Source organism: Canis aureus, chromosome X (genome assembly GCF_053574225.1).
Source record: "Canis aureus isolate CA01 chromosome X, VMU_Caureus_v.1.0, whole genome shotgun sequence".
Classification (NCBI taxonomy): Eukaryota; Metazoa; Chordata; class Mammalia; order Carnivora; family Canidae; genus Canis; species Canis aureus.
In genome coordinates, this window is record NC_135649.1 from 22,741,777 (window position 1) to 22,763,158 (window position 21,382).

At 39.2% G+C, this 21,382-nt stretch overlaps 1 protein-coding gene and 2 pseudogenes across 1 annotated transcript in view; 1 reads left to right on the top strand and 2 right to left on the bottom strand.

The window, feature by feature from the left end:
- The window catches only part of ZDHHC9 (zDHHC palmitoyltransferase 9), an 83,235-nt gene that overhangs the window by 16,259 nt on the left and 45,594 nt on the right, over window positions 1–21,382 (top strand). The gene's annotated exons all lie outside the window — the stretch shown is intronic.
- On the bottom strand, window positions 11,278–12,179 carry LOC144309043 (coiled-coil domain-containing protein 169 pseudogene; annotated as a pseudogene).
- Window positions 13,329–14,110, bottom strand: LOC144308817 (large ribosomal subunit protein eL8 pseudogene; annotated as a pseudogene).

The window sequence follows — 21,382 nt, forward strand, 5'->3', positions numbered from 1 at the left end:
ATATTTTTCCATCTCTTTGTGTCTTCCTCAATTTCTTTCAGAAGTGTTGTGTAGTTTTTAGGGTATAGATCCTTTACCTCTTTGGTTAGGTTTATTCCTAGGTATCTTATGCTTTTGGGTACAATTGTAAATGGGATTGACTCCTTAATTTCTCTTTCTTCAGTCTCATTGTTAGTGTATAGAAATGCCACTGATTTCTGGGCATTGATTTTGTATCCTGCCACGCTACCAAATTGCTGTATGAGTTCTAGCAATCTTGGGTTGGAGACTTGTGGGTTTTCTATGTAGAGTATCATGTCATCGGCGAAGAGGGAGAGTTTGACTTTTCCTTTGCCAATTTGAATGCCTTTAATGTCTTTTTGTTGTCTGATTGCTGAGGCTAGGACTTCCAGTACTATGTTGAATAGCAGTGGTGAGAGTGGACATCCCTGTCTTGTTCCTGATCTTAGGGGAAAAGCTCCCAGTGCTTCCCCATTGAGAATGATATTTGCTGTGGGCTTTTCGTAGATGGCTTTTAAGATGTTGAGGAATGTTCCCTCTATCCCTACACTCTGAAGAGTTTTGATCAGGAATGGATGCTGTATTTTGTCAAATGCTTTCTCTGCATCTAATGAGAGGATCCTATGGTTCTTGTTTTTTCTCTTGCTGATATGATGAATCACACTGATTGTTTTACGAGTGTTGAACGAGCCTTGTGTCCCAGGGATAAATCCTACTTGGTCATGGTGAATAATTTTCTTAATGTATTGTTGGATCCTATTGGCTAGTATCTTGTTGAGAATTTTTGCATCCATGTTCATCATGGATATTGGTCTGTAATACGCCTTTTTCGTGGGGTCTTTGTCTGGTTTTGGAATTAAGATGATGCTGGCCTCACAGAACGAATTTGGAAGTACTCCATCTCTTTCTATCTTTCCAAACAGCTTTAGTAGAATAGGTATGGTTTCTTCTTTAAACGTTTGATAGAATTCCCCTGGGAAGCCATCTGGCCCTGGACTTTTGTGTCTTGGGAGGTTTTTGATGACTGCTTCAATTTCCTCCCTGGTTATTGGCCTGTTCAGGTTTTCTATTTCTTCCTGTTCCAGTTTTGGTAGTTTGTGGCTTTCCAGGAATGCATCCATTTCTTCTAGATTGCCTAGTTTATTGGCGTATAGCTGTTCATAATATGTTTTTAAAATCGTTTGTATTTCCTTGGTGTTGGTAGTGATCTCTCCTTTCTCATTCATGATTTTATTAATTTGAGTCTTCTCTCTCTTCTTTTTAATAAGGCTGGCTAATGGTTTATCTATCTTATTAATTCTTTCAAAGAACCAACTCCTGGTTCTGTTGATCTGTTCCACAGTTCTTCTGGTCTCGATTTCGTTGAGTTCTGCTCGAATCTTTATTAACTCTCTTCTTCTGCTGGGTGCAGGATCTATTTGCTGTTCTTTCTCTAGCTCCTTTATGTGTAAGGTTAGCTTTTGTATTTGAGTTCTTTCCAGTTTTTGAATGGATGCTTGTATTGCGATGTATTTCCCCGTCAGGACTGCTTTTGCTGCATCCCAAAGATTTTGAACGGTTGTATCTTCATTCTCATTAGTTTCCATGAATCTTTTTAATTCTTCCTTAATTTCCTGGTTGACCCTTTCATCTTTTAGAAGGATGGTCCTTAACCTCCACGTGTTTGAGGTCCTTCCAAACTTCTTGTTGTGATTTAGTTCTAATTTCAAGGCATTATGGTCTGAGAATATGCAGGGGACGATCCCAATCTTTTGCTATCGGTTCAGACCCGATCTGTGACCCAGTATGTGGTCTATTCTGGAGAAAGTTCCATGTGCACTTGAGAAGAATGTGTATTCAGTTGAGTATGGATGTAAAGTTCTGTAGATATCTGTGAAATCCATCTGGTCCAGTGTATCATTTAAAGCTCTCGTTTCTTTGGAGATGTTGTGCTTAGAAGACCTATCGAGGGTAGAAAGAGCTAGATTGAAGTCACCAAGTATAAGTGTATTATTATCTAAGTATTTCTTCACTTTGGTTATTAATTGATTTATATATTTGGCAGCTCCCACATTCGGGGCATATATATTGAGGATTGTTAAGTCCTCTTGTTGGATAGATCCTTTAAGTATGATATAGTGTCCCTCTTCATCTCTCACTACAGTCTTCGGGGTAAATTTTAGTTCATCTGATATAAGGATGGCTACCCCTGCTTTCTTTTGAGGACCATTCGAATGGTAAATGGTTCTCCAACCTTTTATTTTCAGGCTGTAGGTGTCCTTCTGTCTAAAATGAGTCTCTTGTAGACCAGCAAATAGATGGGTCCTGCTTTTTTATCCAGTCTGAAACCCTGCGCCTTTTGATGGGGTCATTAAGCCCGTTCACATTCAGAGTTACTATTGAGAGATATGAGTTTAGTGTCACCATGATATCTCTTCAGTCCTTGTTTTTGTGGATTGTTCCACTGAACTTCTTCTTAAAGGGGAATTTCAAGAGTCCCCCTTAAAATTTCTTGCAGAGCTGGTTTGGAGGTCACATATTTTTTCAGTTCCTGCCTGTCTCGGAAGCTCTTTATCTCTCCTTCCATTTTGAATGAGAGACTTGCTGGATAAAGTATTCTTGGTTGCATGTTCTTCTCATTTAGGATCCTGAATATATCCTGCCAGCCCTTTCTGGCCTGCCGGGTCTCTGTGGAGAGTATTAAACCTAATACTCCTCCCCATAAAAGTCAGGGATTTCTTGTCTCTTGCTGCTTTAAGGATCTTCTCTTTATCTTTGGAATTTGCAAGCTTAACTATTAAATGTCGAGGTGTTGAACGGTTTTTATTGATTTTAGGGGGGGATCTCTCTATTTCCTGGATTGAATGCCTGTTTCCTTTCCCAGATTAGGAAAGTTTTCAGCTAGGATTTGTTCAAATACATATTCTGGCCCTCTGTCCCTTTTGGCGCCCTCGGGAACCCCAATTAAACGTAGGTTTTTCTTCCTCAGGCTGTCGTTTATTTCCCTTAATCTATCCTCATGGTCTTTTAATTGTTTGTCTCTTTTTTCCTCAGTTTCCCTCTTTGCCATCAACTTGTCTTCTATGTCACTCACTCGTTCTTCCACCTCGTTAACCCTCGTCGTTAGGACTCCTAGTTTGGATTGTATCTCATTCAATTGATTTTTAATTTCTACCTGATTGGATCTAAATTCTGCAGTCATGAAGTCTCTTGAGTCCTTTATGCTTTTTTCTAGAGCCACCAGTAGCTGTATAATAGTGCTTCTGAATTGGCTTTCTGACACTGAATTGTAATCCAGATTTTGTAACTCTGTGGGAGAGAGGACTGTTTGTGATTCTTTCTTTTGAGGTGAGGTTTTCCTTCTAGTCATTTTGCTCAGTGCAGAGTGGCCAAAAACAAGTTGTATTGGGAAAAGGAGAAAAAAAGAGGAGAGAAAGAAGGAAAGAAAAGAGAAAAAGAAAAAAGGAAGAAAAAAAAGAGAAGAAAAAGAGAAAGAAAAAGAAAGAAAGGAGAAAAAGGGTGGGGGAAGGAAACAAATCAAAAAGCAAAAAAAACCCCAAACCAAACCAAAAAAAAAAAAAACAAAACAAAACAAAAAAACAAACAAACAAACAAACAAAAAACCCAAAACCAAACCAAACACGGGGTGTATCTTCTGATTCTGTATACTTTAAGTCCCTTGACTTCCTGTGGAACTTGTCCGTCTACTTGGTCTTCTGGGGGAGGGGCCTGCTGTGCTGATTTTCAGGTGTTAGCACTTGGGGGAGCTGCTCAGCCCCCTGCCTGGTGCAGGGCTCAGTGGGGGTTGTTTACCCTGTGAGGCCCCAGGAGGAACAACCCCAATGGCGGGGCCAGCTCTGGAGTCCTGGATTCAGCTCCCACAGTAACTACAGAGCTCTCCGTCTGCAGGGGCCTGGAGGCTCCGGGCAGGGACGCTGATCTGCTCAGCTCGGGGCAGGAGCGTCCTCGCTGTCCTGGGCCCTCCCGGCCTCTGCCTTTCCCGGGGGGAGGCTGGATCCTGGGCTGTGTCCCCGCGCCCAGTGCTCCTGGGCCTGCGCTGTTGGATTCGCGCTCCCGGCCGTGCAGCCCCCTCCGCGGAGCCTCCGCCCGAGCCCCTCCGCGCTGCTCCCGGTCCCGCCGTGCACGCTGCAGCCCTTAGGGAGCTCGGCGCAGTCTCCCCGGGGCGCAGGTGTCTGTTAGTGTCCCAGGGAGCCCGAGGGCATCCCCGCCCTCCTGGGGTCCTGCTCCAACTCCCTGGGAGTCCCTTTCTGCCCGGGAAGGTTGGTGCAGCTCCTGCTTCTCGGGGATGGGGCTCTCCTGTCCTGGGGACACTCGCCCCAGCCTTAGCCCGGCTCCTCGCGGGGCCCCTCCCCCTTGGATGCCTTTTGTTTCTTTATTTCTTCCCCCCCCCCCCCCCCCCCCCCCCGTCTTCCTACCTTGATAGAAGCGCGCTCTTCTCACTGCAGCATTCCAGCTGTTCTCTCTTTAAATCTCAGGCCGAATTCATAGATTTTCAGGATAATTTGAAGGTTTTCTAGGTAATTTGGTGGGGACAGGTGATTTGGAGACCCTACTCTTCCGCCGTCTTGCCCCTCCTCCCACATCTTTTTTTTAATAAAGATTTTATTTATTTATTCATGAGAGACACAGAGAGAGAGGCAGAGACATAGGCAGAGAGAGAAGCAGGCTCCATGCCGGAAGCCCGATGTGGGACTTGATCCTGGAACTCTGTGATCACACCCTAAGCCAAAGGCAGACACTCAACCCCAGGCGTCCCTACACTACATCATCTTCTTTATCCATTCATCTGTCAATGGACGTCTGGGATCTTTCTGTACTTTGGCTATTGTGGACATTGCTGCTTGTTCTATTAATTATTGAGAGTAAGATATTAGAGACTATTCTCCCTTCAGTGCTGTCAGTTTTTGTATCATTTATGTTGGAACTCCTTTGTTAGGTGTGTATTTATAATTGCTAAGTCTCTTTATCACAATAAAATGTAATTTTTTCCTCTAACATTATTTGTGTTAAAGTCTATTTTATCTGTTATTTATTACTTGTGGTAGGCAGTATTCTAAAGATGACCCCACAAGATTCCTGTTCCCTTCTTATTCATTGAGATACTAATCTGGATATTGTTAAGAAATGATCAATTTTCCAGATGTAATCAAAGCCCCAAGTCAGGGGTGTCTGGCTGGCTCACTCGGTCGAGCATGCAACTCTTGATCTTAGGGCAGTGAATTAAAGCCCCACATCAGACGCAGAGGTTGCTTAAAACATAAAAAAAAATATTTGAAAAGCCCCAAGTCAGTTAATCTTATACAAAGATTATTTAGGTGGGCCTGACCTAATCAGGTGAACCCTTTAAGACTCCCCCCCCCTCCCCCCCGGCTGTTGCTGAATTAAGTTGACAAAGATTCAATGCACAAGAAGAATTTGAAATTCTGTTGCTTGCTTAAAGATAGTAGGGACAACGTATCAAGGAAATGGGGACCTTAATTTTATGGCTGCCAGGAATGGAATTTCTGCCAACAACATGAACTTGGAAACAGATTCTTTGAACTTGGAAACAGATGCTGTAGTTAGTTAATTAGTTAGTTTAGAAGCAGATTATTCCTTAGGGATTCTAGATAAGAAACCAGCCTGTCCAATACTTTGATTTTTGCTTTTTGAGTCCTTAAGCAGAGAACTTGCCTGGTCTTATGACCTGCAGAACTGTAAACTAATAAATGGTTATTCTTTCAAGCTCCTAAATTTGTGGCCATTTGTTACACAGCAATAGCAGACTAATGGGTTGAGATAGCTGTTCCAGCTCTCTTATGGTTACTTACAGTTTGCACAGTATATCATTTTCCATTCTTTCAAACTATCTGTGCCTTGAATCTAAAGTGTCTCTCTAGACAGCATACTGTTAGGTCCCTTTTCAAAGTGAGTTCCCAGCCCAGCATGGAACCCAATGTGGGGCCTGAACTCATGACCCTGAGATCAAGACCTGAGCTGAAATTGAGAGTCGAATGCTTAACTGATTGAGCCACCCAGGCACCCCAGGTACCATTTTAAAATCTATCTGATCATCTATTTTTATTTTAATGCTTATTTCATTTACATTTCATATAATTATTGATTATAATATAAATGTAATTTTAACTGTCATTTTGCTATTTCCTATGTCTCATGTATTTTTTCTTCTCTATTTCTTCCTTACTGCCTACTTTTGCATTAAATAGATGTTTTCTAGTGTGCCATCTTATTTCCCTTTATTTACTCTATTTGTTGAATTATTTTCTTAGTGGTCGATCTGGGGATTACAATATACATTTTAACCGAAAACAATATACTTCACATTAATCCTAACTTATTTCCGGTAGTGTACAGAAATGCTTTAATATTGCTCCCTTTCCTCTCTCTTCCTTTGTGCTATTATCATATTTGTTACACTTTATATATTCTAAACCTGCCAATATTTTAATAATTATTGTTTTATGCAGATGGCTTTTAAATCAGTTGTGAGAAGTAAAGAAAAATATGTTTACATTGTATTTTATGTTTTCCTATGTAATTACCTTTATTTTATTTTTTTTTTGTAATTACCTTTATTGATGCTCTATTTCTTTGTGTGGATTCAAGTTACAATTTCTCTTCAGCCTGATGAACTTCCTTTTTTTTTTTTAATTTCTTGTAAGGCAGATCTGATAGTAATTAGTTCTCCTGAGCTTCTCCCCTGCACTGGGAATGTCTTTTTCTTTTCTTTCTTTCTTTCTTTCTTTCCTTTCTTTCTTTCTTTCTTTCTTTCTTTCTTTCTTTCTTTTCTTTCTTTCTTTCTTTCTTTCTTTCTTTCTTTTCTTTCTTTCTTTCTTTCTTTCTTTCTTTCTTTCTTTCTTTCTTTCTTTCTTTCTTTCTTTCTTTCTTTCTTTCTTTCTTTCTTTCTTTCTTTCTTTCTTTCTTTCTTTCTGATAGTCACACACAGAGAGAGAGAGAGGCAGAGACACAGGCAGAGGGAGAAGCAGGCTCCATGCACCGGGAGCCCGATGTGGGATTCGATCCCGGGTCTCCAGGATCGCGCCCTGGGCCAAAGGCAGGTGCCAAACCGCTGCGTCACCCAGGGATCCTGGGAATGTCTTTTTCTGTGGGGCCTTCATTCTTTATTTTTTAAAAAATTTTATTTATTTATTCATGAGACACACACACACACACACACACACACACACACACACACAGTCAGAGACACAGGCAGAGGGAGAAGCAGGCTCCATGCAGGGAGCCCGACGTGTGACTCGATTCTGGGACTCCAGGATCACTCCCTGGGCTGAAGGCAGGCACTAAACCACCGAGCCACCCAGAGATCCCCATGTTGTCACCATATTTCATTTCATTTTACTTTTCAAAAAGATTTTATTATTTATTCATGAGAGACACAAAGAGAGAGAGGCAGAGAAACAGGCCTAGGGAGAAGCAGGCTCCATGCAGGGAGCCCGACGCGGGACTGGATCCCGGGACTCCAGGATCACGCCCTGGGCGGAAGGCAGGCGCTAAACCGCTGAGCCACCCAGGGATCCCGCCTTCATTCTTTTTAAAGGTTATTTTGGTGGGTATAAGATAATTTTTTTAATAACAGCATTATTGAGATATAAATCATATACGATTAACTCAAAGTGTTCAATGGTTTTTAGTATACTTAGAGTTGTGCCATCAACATTAGAACATTTTTATCACCCACAAAAGAAACCCTGTACCCTTTGCAGTCACATCCCCATCACCTACCCTCCCTCTGGCTCCACCAGCCCCAGGCACTACTAATCTACTTTCTGACTCTATGTATTTGTCTCCTCTGGACATTTTATATAAATGGAATTATGCCATATGTGGTATTTTGTGACTGCCTTCTCACATATATTCAAAGTTCATCCATGTCAGAGTATATATCAATACTTCATTTCTTTTTATGGATGAATAATATGCCATTGTTTGGATATACTACACTTTGTTTATCCATTTATCAGTTGATGGACAGTTGAGTTGCCTCCACTTTTTGGCTATTATGAATAATGTTGATATTCATGTACATGATATTCATGTACAATAAGAATTGAACATTGAAAAAGAACAAGAAACAACTTGAAAAGAACAAGAACAACAAGGTTGTTGATATTTATGTACATGAATTCATGTACAAGGTTGATATTCATGTACATGATATTCATGTACATGATATTCATGTACAAAGTTTTATGTGGACATAGGCTTTAATTTTTCTTGGGTATATCCGTAGGGGTGGAATTCTGAGTCATATGATAACTCTGTGTTTAATCTTTTGAGGAACTGCCAAACTGTTTTCCAAAATGGCTGTGCCGTTGTACATCCTTATCAGTGGTGTGTGAGGGTTCCTATTTATCCACATCCTTAATACTTGTTACCTGTCTTTTTGATTATAGCAACATCTGTGTTTAAAATGGTATTTCTTGATATTTTGTAATACATTTAGACATTTAAAAATTTGAAATATAATATTATTTTATCACTTTTTTGTTTTACAAATTCTAAACTTAAAAATTACTGATATTAATATTTCAATATTAGTATTTCAATATTAAACAAAGAAGGATCCCAAACTCTCATCTTTGCTCTGAATATTGCAATAAATAATTGCACTTTCTTTTAAAACCTTGCATGACAAATTATATTCAGAGCTTAGAAATAGGGAACAAGGGAAAACCTTTTCACTACTTGTGTATTCCATCTGCAAAAATAATGAGAGCTCTGTAACTCATTCCTTCTTTGTGCTGGCTGTTAGAAAGCTTAAAGCTAGAGTTTTTCTTAGTCACAAATACTTGCAAAACTATTTAACTTTTATTTTCATTTTCTATGTTGTGGATGTTGCCTTTATGCCTCTAAATTCAGTTGCACTCCTTCAGAGGGAAATAAAGTATAAAGAAGTAAATAAATAAATGTTTAGTAAATAACTCTTGATCTGTACAGCAATCTCAAGGTGGTAGTTAGGGTAAATATTCCCAGCTTTCTATATAATGAAAGTGAGACAATAAAAGGTGATTTACTTAGAGTCAGAAGCTTAGAAGTGGCAAAACTGATATAAGAACACAGATCTTGGGATCCCTGGGTGGCGCAGCGGTTTGGCGCCTGCCTTTGGCCCAGGCGCGATCCTGGAGACCCGGGATCGAATCCCACGTCGGGCTCCCGGTGCATGGAGCCTGCTTCTCCCTCTGCCTGTGTCTCTGCCTCTCTCTCTCTCTCTCTGTGACTATCATAAAAAAAAATAAAAATAAAAAAAAATAATAATTAAAAAAGAACACAGATCTTCAAAAGTCTCCCTTTTCACTACCCTATCAACATTCTATCACTGTGTTTAAGACAGACATATTTTGATATCTGGAATGTATTCTAAAGAAGCCCCTGCAGAACTAACACTTAAATGTGAGGGATCCCCATGGTAATTAATAGGCCATCACAATAATTGAGATAATTTTAAATGTTCTTCAATTCAATCCCTACAATGGCCTACCTCTGTAAGATAGAAAAAAACCTTATTTTATTCTTCAGTGATGATCTCTGATTATATTTATTACTAATATTAAGATTATCAATTTGTTGCTAATACTAAGAAAGATAGTGTAAAACATTAAAATCTAATATTTGATAATATGAGCCATAGTATCCAATATCTATAGTTAGCTTAAGAATATGAGAAAATATTTCCAAACAGCTCCAATGTAGAGTGATTTATATGAAGTGACTTTATATTTCACTACACTACATTTTGTAGTCCTATAAAAGAATTATTTGGCTATATGGAATTTATGCATTCTCCTTAAAGAAAGTGAATAACTATAGATATAGCTTTAGAAATGCATTTGGTATTCATTACTGGTGATACTGAATAGATTTTAGGTTTTAGTGACAGATACAAGGTGAGAACACCATTAACTAAAAACTGTACTATTGGGTGATTTCTGGGAATTTAAATACACTTATGAAGTTGAACAAATAAATTATGTGTGTATTGAAGACCTATGTGATGGTTACAAAAATAGTTGAAATATGAATGAATAGGAGAGTTTAATAAATTTTCCTTTTTTTAGAAGTTATTTTATTCTTTAATTTTTTTCAATTTATATTTATTTGAGAGAGCGAGAAGAGAGAGAGAGAGAGAGAGAGAGAGCATGAGTGGGGTGAGAGGCAGAGAAGGAAGCAGGCTCCCATTGAGTAGAGAGCCCGATGTGGGGCTCAATCCCAGGACTCCGGGATCATGACCTTGAGCTGAAGGCAGAAGCTTAACTAACTGAGCCACCCAGGCGCCCCGAGAACTTATCAATTTTCTAAAAGAACTCTCTCCTAAAAAAAAAAAATAACTCTCTCCTATCCCCATTCTATCTCCACTTCTAGACTTGAGTATTGTGGACATTTGCCAAGTTTGGTTCAAAAAATAAGGTCATTTCTATAAACTAATAAACATCACAAACATGACTTAATTCACCATGTGCTAAGTGGCAGGACCTTGTTGTTGAATACATATTGATTTTCTAGAATGGTAAGAAACCTTAGAAGTAACATAGTTTGCCTCAGTCATTTTACAGATGCAGGAAATAGATGAGGTAAAGGGACTTTCCCCATATCTCCCAAGTTCATGGCAAAGTAGGGACTATAACCAAGCTGATTCCTGATTGAAGTATATTTCCTCAATACTGTGATACTTCAAGTCAAAATTTATTCTTTTTCATTTTTACTTTTTTATTTTTATCAAGTCAGATTTTAAATGCCATTGATTTACCACTTTGTTTAAACTTTGGGCTAAAAAATGAGCATGATATAGACTAAAATAGAAAAAATTTTGGTGAACTCAGGTTTTTTTTTTTTTTTTGAACTCAGGTTTTTTAAGTTTTTATTTATCTTTTGAACTCACATTTTTATTTTTATTTATTTATTTTTTAAAGTTGGCTCCAAGCCGGGCTTGAGCTCCCAACTCTGAGATCAAGACCTGAGCTGAGATCAAGAGTCAGATGCCTAACTGACTGAGCCACCCAGGCATCCCAAGTTCACATTTTTAGATTACAGCTGACCAGAAACCAAATGAAATAGCAATGTTACTTATCAAAGCATATCATGGAGAAATTATTTAAAGCAAGTATAACGATGACAACCTTCAGGTTCTCTAGGACTTTTTAAGAATCGCAAATGCTGCTATTAGATATATTAGAGTCACTAAAATTACTTTCTAGAGTAATTTTTGAAACTAAATTACTAAAAATATTATTTTCACGCAGATAAAGGAACAAACATCTGGAAGAGGAGCTAAAGAAGTTTTAATAGCTCTTTTAAAAAATCTATTTAATTCCCTGAAAAATGCAGTGAATGCTAACTTCACAAGTTGAGTACCTATGAAGAAAGGGAAGAAATAGAAATCTATCCGGTTCTGTAATCACGGATTGAGTTTTGGAAGATGGTTTGGTTTTGTAATCTTTTTTGCTGGTACCTTCTTGGCATTTACTATCTTCTGATTAGCTGAATTATATCTTCCTGTTTTCACATGATTCTCTTTTATTTTCTGAAGTTGATCCATCTGTTGCCTTTTAGAAACTTGGTGTGAGCCAGAGAACTGAGACATTTCAGCTAGATATGTACGGCGTTCATCATTGGTTTTGTTGTAAGCCTTTGACTCTTGTTCCAGTCTAAGTGCACAGTTTTTCACTTGATTTTCAAGACTCCTTTTCTCTTTCTCCAGCTGTCTAAGTAATGCATTTAAGGATTCCACTGGCATTCGCTCATAGACACGAATAGAAGATAGTCTATCTGAAGGATTTCCATGGATTTTTTCCATTTTCTCTTTGAGCGTAGCAATTTGCTTTTCTAGATGATTATTTAGTTCAAGTTGTGCCTCATAACGAGTTTTCCATTCACTACCTTCATTGTCAGTATTGGGTTTGGCTTCTAGTTCCGCTATCTTGTGTCTTATTTCAAGTATTGAAAGCTGTACTAAATCTCTCATATAGATTTCTTCCAATAACTCCAGTTTAAGGCAGTCAATGCTCATATCTTCAAAGTTGTCCTCTCTTCTGTCTCCCATGGTGTCAGGTCAAAGACCTTCCACACCTTCCCCTCAGCACAGCTTACAATAGAAGACCTGAAGGGACACCCAGAAACTTGGGAGAAGAAAGTGTTGTCATGAACTGTTGCCATGGTGACCTGCCTCCTAGAATTCTTGACAGTTTCTTCCCCAGCACTTTGAATATGTCATAATACTACCTTTTTTCTCCATTGTTTCTGATGGCAAGTCAGTTGTTAATTTCATTGTGGTTCATTTGTATATCACATGTGATTTTCCTCTTGCTATTTTCAGATTTTCTCTTTGGCTTTCAACAGTTTGATGACCTCTACCTCTCTAGCTATAAATATCTTTGAATTTGTTCTACTCAGAATTCATTGATCTTGGATGTAGGTTGGATGTAGAAAATCAACTTGGATGTGTAGATTAACGTTTTTCATCAAATTTGTGAAGTTTTCACTCATTGCTTCAAATACTTATACTCCTATTCCTTCCTCTTCTTTTCTGGGACTCCCATTATGCATATGTGGTGTGTTTGATGGAGTCTCTCAGGTCTCTCTCTTCGAGGTTCTGCAGTTTTCTTCATTCTTTTCACATGTTGTTCTTTAGACTGGATAGGCTCTATTGATCTACCTTTGGGTTCACGGATTCTTTCTTCTGTCAGTTCAAATCTGCTGTTGAACCCCTTGAGTGAATTTTTTCATTTCAATTATTGTACCTTTTAACTCTAGAATTTTTATTCATTTCTTTTAAAAAAGATTTTATTTATTTATTCATGAGAGACATACAGAGAGAGGCAGAGACACAGGCAGGCAGAAGGAGAAGCAGTCTCCATGCAGGAAGCCTGGTGTGGGACTTGATCCCAGGACTCCGGGATCACACCCTGAGTTAAAGGCAGACACTCAACCCCTGAGCTACCCAGGTGTCCCTATTCATTTATTTTTTATAATTAATATCTCTTTATTAATGTTCCCTATGTGATGAGCCATTGTCATCATGCATTCCTTTAATTTTTTAAACGTGGTTTCTTTTAGCTCTTTGGACATATTATCAATAGCTTATTTGAAGTCTTTATGTACTAATACTATCATGGAGGCCCTGCTGCGGACAATTTATATATTATACAGGCAAAAAAATATATATATATATTATACAGGCTTATAATTTATATATATTATACAGGCTTTTCCCCTTGTGTATAGGCTATACTTTTTTCTTTGTTTTATTTATTTATTTGTTTATTTATTTAAAACTTTTTATTACTTTTATGTACAGAAAATTCAACAGCATCCACTCAGCTCAGTTTGGTGGCCAGTTATTTAGCCTTTGCCTTTTGTAACTTGGCAATGAGAGTCATCGAATTTGGACGATGCCTCCCCAGTGGCGGTGGATTTTCTTGTATCTGTCATTATAATTGGTCCTGATGGCTTCCACCAGCTTAACCAGAGCTCTTTTGTTTTCTAAGTTATACTGTGTGAAAGTGACAGTGGTGTAGGTCTTCCTGTGGACCAGATGCCGCAGCCTGGCCTCCCCCTTGATAATGCAGTAGGGAACCCCTGTCTTACGACACAGGGCAGGCAGACAGTCAGCTCAGTGGGATCCACATCATGTGCAGTCATTACCAGCTGGACCTTCTTGTTTCCACCAAGGTGGTGACAGTATTAACCTCAGCTCAAAGACAGGCAGCCTCTTAGTGGGGACATCCCCTTTGCTGGCAGCTTTCTTCTCAGTCTGGGCCAACAATCTCTGCTTCTTCTCCTTCTTTGTCTCTGATCTGTGTTTGTGGGCTAGCTTAAGCAGTTGAGTAGCTGACGTTCAAGGCCTGGGTGAACTGGTTAATTGTGGGAGGCACTTTTAGATGTTTATAGAGAAGAGCCCTTTGTTGCTGCAGCCAGATGTAGTAGGGCCATTTGACAAAGTAGGCAAGGTCCCTTTTGCACTGGATGTCCTGTCCGATGCCAAAATCCTTGGGACTTTTCTCAAATAGGAAATTGACCACCTTCTTGACCTCCTTCTTATTCATAACAGCAGAGGCTGGGCCATCTTCTTCCATTTAGCCTTCTTTCCTTTCAGCATCTTGGATGGCTGGAGAGCTATTTTGATTTTTTGTGTTGCACTATGTTCCTTTGTTTTTGCTTAGTGATAATGCTTGGACTAATTTTCTAGTGTGCATCTCCCCTGTAGTATGTGACAACTGGAATCTTTGCTCAGTTTTTTAAAAAAAATCTTGTTCTTATTTTTAAGCCTAGCCATCTAGGTTTCACCCTTGGGTCATCATAACTTAATGATTAGTCAATTATTTGTCAAAGATTTTGCTTAAATACTTTGAGCCAGCAAGGTTTCCACCTTTTTCCTAGGGAATCTGTGCATGTGTTGGTATACTCATTCTAAGTTCAGGCAGTTTACAAGTCTTCTCTGGTTTATACTCTTTGCTTGTATAGGGCCTAAGGTCAGCCATCTCTGATCTCCCGTGAGCATGTGTGCAGCCCTTTGTATGCACACAGCCTTCCAGATCCTCCAGAATATAAAGTCTATTCTGTCTAATATTCATATAGCTATCCTGACATATTTTTTAAAGATTTCTATTTATTTATGAGAGAGAGAGAGAGAAAGAAAGAGAGAGGGAGAATATGCATGAGCATGATTTTTATTTATTTATTAGAGAGAGAGCAAGAGAGAGAGGGAGGAGCAGAGGGAGAGGGAGAAGCAGGCCCCCAGCTGCGCAGGGAGCCCAACTCATGACCCCAGCCGAAAGCAGATGTTTAAGTGACTGAGCCACCACCCAGGAGTCCCTCTCCTGATATATTTTTATTATTGCTTGCATGATGTGTTGTTTTGCCATATGTTGCTTATTTTTAACCATTTTGTATTCTTACACTTAAAATGTAGCTCTCACAAGCAATATATGGTTGATTTTTTCATATAGTTGGACTATGTCTGTCTTTCTTTCTTTCTTTCTTTCTTTCTTTCTTTCTTTCTTTCTTCTTTCTTTCTTTCTTTCTTTCTTTCTTTCTTTCTTTCTTTCTTTCTTTCTAAGTAAGCTCTACATCAAATGTGGGGCTTCAACTCACAACCTAGAGATCAAGAGTTGTGTGCTCTGGGATGCCTGGGTGGTTTGGCAGTTGGGCATCTGTCTTCAGCTCAGGGCGTGATCCTGGAGTCCCGGGATCGAGTCCCACATCGGGCTCCCTGCATGGAGCCTGTTTCTCTCCCTGCCTGTGTCTCCGCCTCTCTCTCTGTGTCTCTCATGAATGAATAAATAAAATATTAAAAAAAAAGAGTTGCATGCTCTACTGACTGAGCCAGGTAGGCACTCCTGGACCATTTCTTTAATTGGAACTTTAATAATATTTAATGTAATTATTGACATATCTAGGTTTATTTCTGGCATCTTTATTATACCTGTTCTTTTCTTTTGTTCCTTTCTTGTCTACTTTTGGATTTATGAAGTTTGTTTTATATAAACTTTCTTTTTTGAAATATTTTTAGATTTACAGAAAAGTTGCAAAGGTAATACAGAAAGTTCCTGTAAACCTCACACTCAGGTCCAATTTCTCCTAATTTCAATTTTCTGGGATGTTCTCATTTGTTGTAATTAGGAAACAAACATTTCTCCATCTTTATTAACTGAACTTCAGATGTTATTTGGATTTCAAGAGTCCAAATAGTCTGCTTCAGGATCCAGTCTGTACTACCACATTGCCTTTAGTTGTCGTGTCCCTATAGTCTCCTCTGATTTGTGACAGTTTCTTAGTCTTTGTATTTCATGACCTTAACAGGATTTGAGCAAGATTGACCAGGCATTTTGTAGAATGTCCTTCAATTTGAGTTTGTCTGATGTTTTCCCATGGTTGGATTAGATTATTGGGTTTTGAGAGAGTGTATCCCAGAGATGAAGTGCCTTTCTCATCGCATCATATTGGAGGGTACATGCTATCAACATGACTTATCATTGGTCCTATTAACCTTGATTAAGATGGTGTCTGGGGGGATTCCTGGGTGGCTTAGCGGTTTGGCTCCTGCCTTCAGCCCGGGGCGTGATACGCAGTCCCGGGATCGAGTCCCGCGTCTGGCTCCCTGAATGGAGCCCGCTTCTCCCTCTGCCTGTGTCTCTGCCTCTCTCTCCCTCTGTGTCTCTCTCATGAATAAATAAATAAAATCTTAAAAAAAAAGACGGTGTCTGCCAGGTTACTTCACTGTAAAGTTACTATGTTTTCCCCCTCCCATACTCTGTCCTTTGGAAGTGAGCCACTAAGTATGATGTATTTTTTATTATTCTACTTTCCATCTTTTAGTTTACTAGTAATACATTCTTTTGTTTTTCTTTTAGTTGTTAACCTAAAAATTACAACATGTAGTATTGACTAGAACCTACTGTTACTACTTTTACCACTGCTTAGTGTAAGAACCTTTCAATTCTTTAACTCTATTTATTCCCTTATAAATTGAGCTGTTGTTGTATGCTGTTAATGTTATAAATTTTAATTCATCATGTTTTTAACTTCATAAGACATTAAAAATATTTTGAAACAATCTCAAACCTACAGAAAAGTTTTAAATACATTACGAAGAATTTTTTGCCTGAACCTGTTATGAGTAAGTAACTGGCATGATGTTCTATCATTTCAAAATAGTTTCATGTGTATTTCCTAAAAAACAAAGGGAATTCTCTTAAAAACTACAATATAACCATCAAATCAGAACATTAACATTGATATATCACTATTATCCAGTACCCAGATACCCATTCAAGTTTTACCAACTTGCCAATAACATCTTTTACAGCCAAAGAATCGAATTCAGAATGAAGCATTGCAATTGGTTGTCATGCCTATTTAGTGTCCCGCAATCTACAGTAGTTGCTCTGTTTTTCCTTGACTTCATTACTTTGACACTTAAAGATTATGCCCCAGTTATTTTGTAAAATGTCCCACAACAAGATAAACTTATGTTTATCTGATATTTCCTCATGATTATATTTGGTTTATAAGTTTTTGGCAGGAAACCACAGAAGTGATGCTTTGTTCTTTCATTGCATTAAGTTGATGTCTTCCAGGCTTCTCGACTGTAGGGTGATTCTTTTTGCCTTCACAAATATTAAGTATTTTGTGGACAGGTTCTTTGAAACTGTATATCTGTATAACTGTATATCTATATCTATCCCCAGTTCCTCATCAAACTTTTCATTCATTCATTTAATTTTTATTTTTTTAAATTTTTATTTATTTATGATAGTCACAGAGAGAGAGAGAGAGGCAGAGACATAGGCAGAGGGAGAAGCAGGCTCCATGCACCAGGAGCCCGATGTGGGATTCGATCCCGGGTCTCCAGGATCGCGCCCTGGGCCAAAGGCAGGCGCTAAACCGCTGTGCCACCCAGGGATCCCTATTCATTCATTTTATTATGCACTCATGACTTCCTACTTTATTTAATAGGTCTTAATCTATTACTATCATTTACTATGATGGTCTAATTTGGCCAATGGAGCCCTTTTAGGTTGGCTTCTGTGTCCTTTTGATATTTCCCCCATTACTCTTTGAGCACTTCTTTACTTTTAGGGACAAAAAGAAGGTTCAGGCTCGTCTTATACTTTCTGTGCCCCCGTCCTAGGATTAATCTTTTTTCCAAGGATCCCTGGTTCCTTTTAATGGAGGTTAGTATTTAGAAACCAAGATCTGGGCACTGGGTTTGCTCACTGTCATTAAAGTTGTTATGGACTGAATGTTTTTTTTTTAAGATTTTATTTATTTATTCATGAGAGACACAGAGAGAGGCAGAGACACAGGCATAGGGAGGAGCAGTCTCCCCACAGGGAGCCCAATATAGGACTCGATCCCAGGACCCCGGGATCACGACCTGGACCAAAGGCAGATGCTCAACCACTGAGCCACCCAGGCACCCTGGACTGAATATTTGTATCCCCACAAAATTCATATGTTGGAGCTCTAATTCCCAATGTGTTGGTATTTGGAGATGAGGCCTTTAGGAGATAATTGGGTTTAGATAAGGTCATGAGGATGGAAGATCAGTACCCTTATAAGAAAGAGGAGATACAAGGGTACCATGAGAAGGTGGCCATCTGCAAACCAGGAAGAGCTTCTCACCAGAACTTGACCATGCTGGTGTCCTGATCATAGATTCCCAACCTTCAGAACTATGAGAAATAAATTTCTGTTATTTAAGCCTCCCAGTCTATGGCAATTTATTATAGTAATCAGGCTGCTGCTGCTCCCAAGCCCTCTTACTAGGTTAAAAGGGGGAAATCTGGCTCCTAATTTTTCTTAATTCTTCTATAGGCAATTAATCTTCTATAGCTGTGATTCTCCATTATGTCATTTAATTTCATGAATGTATTAATTACATTTATTTTAAAGTCTATGTCTGAGAACTGTGGTATCTGGGTTTTCTGTGGCTCTGTATCTATTGTCTATTTTTCTCCTGATTTCCTTTTCTTTCTTTTTTCCCAGTAGGCTCCATGCTAGGCATAGAGCCCAATGCAGGGCTTGAACTCATGACCCAGAGATCAAGACCTGAGATGAGATCAAGAGTCAGATGCTTAACTGACTGAGCCACCCAGGTGTTCTGTCCCTATTTTCTCTTGCTTTTCGGCCAGTGGTTACCTTTTTGCATGCTTTATGACTAGTGATTGAATGTTGGACCACATATAAAAAGTTAAAGAGATAATTTGAGGTGCTGGTTGATGCTATCTTCCTCCAGAGGGGGTTTACTTTTTACTCTGACAAGCACTCAGGATAGGGATACATCACCTTAATCTGATTAGAGATTGGTACTGGGCTTCCATCTTTATGAGAGCTGATCTTTTTCCCATTCTCTTACTTCTGGGTTGTGGCCCTTTGGGGGATTCAGCTGAAATTCTGTGGTATTTACCAGAGCTTCTCCTTCATGGCTACTCAACTCCATTTTCCCTTCTCAGTTTCATTAGACTTCTGAAAGCTTTTCTCAGCTTCTTAGCTCTCAGGCACTATTTTCTGCTTTGTTTTTTGCTAAGGTTCTTAGCTTATAATTCTACAGCTTTCAAATGACCAAATGGCTTAAAAGTAAAAATGCAGCCAGATAGCTTGTTCACATCTCTCCTCTCTCCTCCTCCCTCTCTCTTCCAGAATCTTGGCCTGTCTCAATTTCTTGTTGCCTTGATGACCCTTCAATGTAACTAAAAATGTTTTTATGTGTTCAGCTTTTGGAGTTGCTCTCAATGGAGTGGTTAATCTGAAACAAGCTAGTCTGTCATTGACAAAAGTAGAGATTGATTTGTGTTTATAAATGATCACTCTGGCTATTTTTAAAAAGATTTTATTTATTTATTCATGAGAGACACACACACACACAGAGGCAGAGACACAGGCAGAGGGAGAAGCAGGCTCCATGCATGGAGCCTGATGTGGGACTCAATCCCAGGTCTCCAGGATCATGCCCCGAGCCAAAGGCTGCATTAAACCGCTGAGCCACCCGGGCTGCCCCCACTCTGGCTATTATGTGAAGAGTTAAGAGGGGCTGAGAATGAGACTAGGAAGACCAAGTAGGGAGTTTGATAAAATGTTGGCACAGGGTGCACCTGGGTGGCTCAGTGGTTGAGTGTCTGCCTTTGACTCAGGTCGTGATTCTGGGGTCCCAGGATCAAGTCCCACATCTGGCTCCCTGCAGGGAGCCTGCTTCTCCCTCTGCCTATGTCTCTGCCTCTCTTTGTGTCTCTCATGAATAAATAAATAAAATATTTTTTAAAAAAGATGATGGCACAGATAAGTGTGAAAACAGATGTGGAGAAGCAGAAGTAAGTTGGGAGGTAGGTGTGGGAAGAGGGAGAGGGAAATATGGAATACTAATGTCTTCATCTTACAAAATGGGCAGTTAGGAGAAACTACCTATGGTTGATCAAACAGGAAATGTAAGTTTATGCATATTATTTAAAGTGAAAAGGAGGGGCGCCTTGGTGGCTCAGTTGGTTGAGAGGCTGACTCTTGATCCCAGCTTGGGTCCTGATCTCAGGGTTGTTGGATGGAACCCCACATTGGGTTCCATGCTCAGCAGAAAGAAAGAAAGAAAGAAAGAAAGAAAGAAAGAAAGAAAGAAAGAAAGAAAGAAACTCTTTAAAAAAGCGAAAAAGACAACCATTCAAGGAAATAAAATTAATGTTAAAACTATATTGGAAGGGATGTATGGGAGATCTGAGTGGTGGAAGTAAACTTAATCCTTATGTCTCATAGCATTAACTAGTAGATGTCAAGAAATATAGAGGAGGGGAGAAATTTGAAGGGTTTTTAGGAGGTAAAATTTGTAGGGCTTGGTGGTTGATCCAATTTAATGAATAAGAGAGAGAGGAGGCGAAGCTGACTTGCAGATTTTCTTGCTTGAGTGATTGGGTGGATGTGGTATTGCAACTGAGATAAAGAATATGGAGGAGCATCGAGTTCAAGAGAGAAGATGATACATTCAGTTTTAGTTGTATGTGGCACATTGTGGTCGAGATGTGTAGTTGGTACACACATGTGTAGATTCTTACCACAATGAAATTAAAAATGAGAAATTAACAATAAAACTACAGCAAAAAAATCTGGCCACTTTGAAATTTAAAATGACTAGCCTAAAAGCTTTTGGGTTGAAGTGGAAATGACACAAATAAATTGTTTATGAATAAATGACAATTACAGCAAAAAGAACAAAGAACCCGTGCTGATGTTCTTAATGGATAAATGTCTTTACTTGGTAGACCTCTGCTATAGATTGAATGTTTTTGCCCCCCACCCCAGATTCATCTGTTGAAATTTACCCCCTAAAGTGATGATATTAGTAGATGGGGCCTTTGGGAGGTTGTTAGGTTATGAGAATGGAATCTTCATGTATAAGATTAGTGTTCTTATAAAAGAGACCCATAGAGCTCCCTTGCTGCTTCTATCATGTGAGGGCACGGTGAGAAGATGTTGACTGTCTAGGAAGCAGTTTCTCACTAGACATCAAATATGTGAGTTTGAACTTCCCAGCCTTCAGAACTGTGAAAAATAACTGTTTGTTGTTTATAAGCCCCCGCCAACCCCTTTTATGGTATTTTGTTATAGCAGCATGAACAGACTAAGACAATTACATTGATAACTACAGTCAGGATTCTGATACATGGAGTGGGCAGATATGATGAGCCTTGCCCATTTGGTGGTGCTAAGTGGGGCTTGTATTTGTGTGGCAGTGCCATGCATTTCATTTTGTCTTGCATTCATTTATAGCTCTGAGTGAGAACTCTCTCTCCAATACCACAGTATAAATTGGCTTCATATTCTAATAGAATGTGGGAATGTTGATATGCTCAAACTATGGTATCCCAATGTTTCCATAGTAACT